The sequence below is a fragment of the Miscanthus floridulus genome, chromosome 15 (genome assembly GCF_019320115.1).
Source record: "Miscanthus floridulus cultivar M001 chromosome 15, ASM1932011v1, whole genome shotgun sequence".
Taxonomy (NCBI): domain Eukaryota; kingdom Viridiplantae; phylum Streptophyta; class Magnoliopsida; order Poales; family Poaceae; genus Miscanthus; species Miscanthus floridulus.
This window is the reverse complement of record NC_089594.1, coordinates 76,997,171-77,002,070: the sequence shown is the minus strand read 5'-3', so window position 1 is coordinate 77,002,070 and position 4,900 is coordinate 76,997,171. Positions and strand designations below refer to the sequence as shown.

Here is a 4,900-nt window from a genome sequence, read left to right as displayed (position 1 = left end):
GGACGATATCGATATGCAGAAGGAAAGAAGGTTTCCCACTTTCCCAGTGTGTGTGTTGTACTGCTGGCGTTGTTAGGAGAGGTAGGTATTGGGACGCCGTGATGTCGACATGTCGTCAGTTTTGGTCTCTGAAGAATGGATACTCTGATTTGGTTGCCATCAGCAGAGTTAACCTGAACCTGAAGCCTTCGACATTTATCACCGCTGAGTAACAAGATGCCAAAGCTTTCACTGCAAACTTGTTTATATTTTTCGAGCTCCACGCTGCAGATTACATGAAGAATACAAAGTTGGAGGTAGAGAGGGAAGAGAGGAGGCTAGTCCAGGCGAAATTGGGCTCCCGACTCTGATCGGTGTTTTTTTTTTGTTAACGCCATGGCTTCATTTCAGAAATGCACATGAAAACATCCAAACGACTATATTTTTTCCGTAGTTCAACTTTCACACAATTGTATATGACCATGTATATAATCCGGAAAATACTTATGCATAACAAGGCATAATAATAAAGTTCTCAACACTGCACACTGCAGTGTGGCTCAACACTATATAACTTATGCAGTGTTGTATTTCTCACTCAGTAAAATACAAACTGTAGCATTAGCACGGGCACACTACTATATTTCTCAAACACCGTACATAATTACATACTAAGGCTCGGCTTGTTTCATGGTTCTCTAGGCATTTTCGAGCAATCTAATCTTCCTTCAGTATTTGTCCTCGTTGTCACTTCCCTCTATGTCCAATGTCCTTGTTTTCATAGGCAGCACCTTCAACCTGAAACACAAATATGAATGTGATTTAGATAATTTTAAATAGACAATTATAATAACACTCTGAGCAAAAACTGAAATTTGTATGAAGACATTCTAAACAAAAGTAAAATTTCCATGGAGAATATTTGATGGCTAAGTTGTAGACTGCACTTCATACTTGCTTCAGGCAGAAACCATAGCAGACCTGCAACAGCAGCCGGTCGCGAACTGCCTTAAATTTCAGAAAAGATTGTCCTATAGCAGGATATCACAATCCCCTTAGTGCATCTAAAATTCTACCAGGAAAAATGCATATCCAGTCCAGTTTTTGTAAAATGACAATTTGTATACCACCAAAAATTCAATTATTCTAAGGTTACCTGCAAACTCCGAACTCATGAAAACTGGAACATGGTTAATTACCCAATAGCAATTATATATGGTTTGACATCCGAGGACACATAAACACCAATACACCATGCCTCAATGCATTTCACAGAGCCTATAATGCACAGATGGCAATCAAATCAATCTTGGTCGATTCCTTCCAAATATTTTAATTTTTTCCACAGATCAACAACAACAAAGCTCTAAGATGATACATATGTACTTAAATAGTGTATCTGAATTCCATAGAGAAAGGGTAGCATAAATAGAGTTACTTATATTGTTTATGCATAGCCAAGCGTTCTAAGAAAGTGAACAAGAGCAATTTCAGAACAAAACCTATATACCACTGATCATTGCTCTTTCCTGATGAATGAAATGAGAAAAGAATCAGTGCCTTTACTAAGCTGACCTATGTCTGGACGTACTATGGGGGATTAGCAAGTACAAAGTACAAACATAGATTATAATCATGGGCAAAAGTGGTACTTGCCACTTCTTTTGCCCTTCTTTGACTGTAGCTCCCTTCTCCCTTTTTAAGTTGCTTGTTGCTTGCTTCAGTTTGGTCAGGGACAATGCATTGCTAAGATAAGATGTCAATCTATGAAATTCCAGAGAAGACAAGAATGACTCTTTGTTTTTTGAGAACAGGGAAGCATGGAACTTAGTAATTTGTACAAAGAAAAGCATGATGGATACATGCATGATATGATAAAGTAACTGCATCTCTGACAGACTGCTTCACCTAGCACATGACGAACCTGAGGTAGCCGAGCAGGGCTTCCAAGGAGATGAGGTGGTGGTGGTGGATGAATCGTTAGGCGCCTCAAGCACGGACACCGGGCTCGAGTTGTGCTGCGCATCGCACTCCGTGGCCGGCATCCTGACGCGGCCCACCGACTCTGCTTCACTGTCGGCGAACGCAGCCTAGGCCTTGCCCGTTCCTCCTCTGCTTAATCCCAGCCACAGCCGACCTCACCCTTCCGTTGCGCCTCGTGGCCTCCACGGCAGCGAGCACCTGGTCCGGGTCCTGGTCCTCGGGGCTAAAGCTGAGGAGCAGGAGTCGCTCTCGTGCCCTCAGGTACACCGGCCTCTCCCGCAGCGACGCGATGGCGGCTTGCACGAGATCGGAGACCGTGTGCGTCTAGGAGAGAGGCGCTGATGTGGCTGTGAGGGGGCTCGAGAAAGATGAAAGTTGCATTGACTGCGGATGTTGTGCCTGCGTCGGGGGAGGGGCGCTGATTCGGCGCTTCAGCGGGGATGGGAAAGGTGTGGGGGATGCGGGGACCGACCAACCTGCGGGAAGAGACGACAATGGCGATGAGCGCAAGGCCTGCGGCGGCCGTGACCCCGATGGCAACGGCGGTGTTCCAGCGGCCGCCACCGGCGAGGGGGCCGCCGAGGAGACCCGCGGCCATGCGCTCGACGCAGCCCCATGCCCACATGGCCACATCGGCTGTAGATGTCCGCCGGATCGCTACATTTTTTCGGTGAAAAAAACAAGAATCGCATGTGCCGGAGATCGAATTCGTCCTCGAACAGCAGCGTGCAGCGACGCGACGGCAGTTTGGCGGAGCTTCTGGGCGAGCGGCCGCCGCGAAGAAGGAAATATTTTTTCGAAGGAAGTTTTTTTCCGTTTATTTGGGGATTCAATCCTAGGTTGTTAGTTGCGGATGCCGTGTAGGGGGCGTGGGATAGGGCACGGGGTCAGAAGCCTAGCATCACATATCGAATCATGAACATGGAGCTTGGTTTAGGTGTTTTATTAGCCTTTAATTTTAATAGAGACGAATTTCTTGGATGCACAATGTTAGAGGCTCTCAGCGGAGGATATTTTCTTAGGACCTAGTATAACTTTGATTGATACATTATAGTAGAGATTATGTGGTTATAAAAAAATTTCAGCTTTTTACTTGCTTGGAGAACCTTTTATCTTAAGTTGTATCCAGAGTTCTGGAATTTGTGAAAAGAGAAAATGAATTTTTTCTATTATTAGTCTCTGCACAAACACCCCGTCGCCCTGCCCATAGGTGTGCCTAACGATGGGCTTGGTCCGATCTTCCTTTCTTTTTAGGGATTTTTACCTGTATGGCTCTAGAAAAAATGCCTATGACCTTATTTTTACTTACTTGTATGACCCTGAAACGAAATTTTCTTCATTTTTTTGACCTTTCATTTGTTTTTGGCACTTGATGTTATTAAGTCCAGGGTAAAATGACCATTATACCCCCGGCAAAAAAATAAAATGCAGAGTTTATCCTTGGCGAAAAAATGCAAAGTTTAGTTTGTCAGATTTGGAGTAATATTGCGCAAATAAATCACATATAATAGTACACAAATTGTTCACACAAAAATTGTTGACACATAAATTGTTCTGCACAAAAATAAACTTAAAACAAAAAAGAAAACACTATCTAAGCTAGGTGCATCCGGTCTATACACCCTAAGGGGACTGGCAGCCGGGCCCTGGGTCAACCCGGCCCCACCCGACAGCCAGACAAGGCAGGGGTGGAATTTTGACCGGCCGGACTTTGCCGGCGTTGAGGTCGCCGGCGACGGGGATGGCACCGGCGAGATCGCGTCGGTCTCCCACGTCAGCTTAGGGGTTTCGCTAGTATAGCCATGGCCCTAAACAACGGTGGCGGTGACAAAGGCAGCGTGGTGGCGCTAAAGGCGGCTCAACAATGCTGGCGTGGCGTAGACAGGCCATCTCCAGCGACGGGAGGTGTAGGTCGCGTCGGGCCAGCCCCGGCCATGCGCGCTCCATGAGTCGAGCGACGGCGCCTCCACCATGGCGGCCAAGGGTTGGAACGGGTCCAGGCGCAGCTGGATCAGGTGGATTCGGCGAGTGAAATCCCCGCTGCGGTGCCCTGGCTGGTGGCAGCACCGGCCGCACCCTCCCCCATTCACTCGCTCGCTCGGTGGGGTCTCGGTCGGGTCAGGAGTTTACGCTCGGTCTTGGTTCGGTGCGATGCAAAACAGGCACAAAAGACAGAAGGGCAATTTAGACTTTTCATGTATCTACAAGTGGGGAACCTAACAGAAAATCCTAACAGAGTTGACAGAAGGCCACAGAAGTAACAAAATTTTATTTTGGGGCCATACAGGTAAGTTCAAAAAAAAGAGGCCATACAAAAAAGATGCATTAAAAAAAATCAATGGGAATGCTTAACCTACTTGATTATAGAAAAAGGCAATGTTTTGACCGTTCATAGAACAAGAAATTCAAGACAAAAGGATGAACCGACATGTGAGAGAGAGGGCGATCGAGCGGCAAAGCCGAGGAGGAAGGCCTTCCCACCGACAAGCTGGCTTCTGGAGACACCAATCAAGGAGAGCAGGACGCCCCATGTTCCCACGCATCTCTTTAGGATAGTGGCCCGCCTGTCAACGCCCACAAGGAATTTGGGTGACGTGGAGGCACATAGGCCACGCAGGTGGCGGCTTCCCCACCAATGATGTGGCAGACCTGGGTCTCCCTACTGTAGGGTGGGGGATCCGGAACCCGGTACCCGGACGAGGAAGAAGACGAGATGCAATGCTTTTGGGGACAGCTATGGTTCATTCCATCTACAACTCTTAGCCGACCAAAGCCGGGGTTCTAGACAAAGGGGGAGAGAGCCTTGTCTGGATCCACAAGGCTCTCTGGGAGGTGAGATCTTTTCAGGCGATTGATTGTTACCCAGTTGGAGAGGGGGATTCATGGACCAAGCCGCCGTCAAAGCTCAACTTCATTGAAGACATCTGGGGTAAGGGGA

At 47.3% G+C, this 4,900-nt stretch overlaps 1 long non-coding RNA gene across 1 annotated transcript; it reads right to left on the bottom strand.

The window, feature by feature from the left end:
- Positions 1 to 466: 466 nt before the first annotated feature.
- LOC136509230 (uncharacterized) lies at positions 467 to 2,770 on the bottom strand. Its single transcript, XR_010772279.1, has 2 exons — positions 1,904 to 2,770; positions 467 to 777 (listed from the first exon to the last, which is right to left on the bottom strand). It is a non-coding gene; the product is annotated as an uncharacterized lncRNA (long non-coding RNA).
- Between the last annotated feature and the right edge of the window lie 2,130 nt (positions 2,771 to 4,900).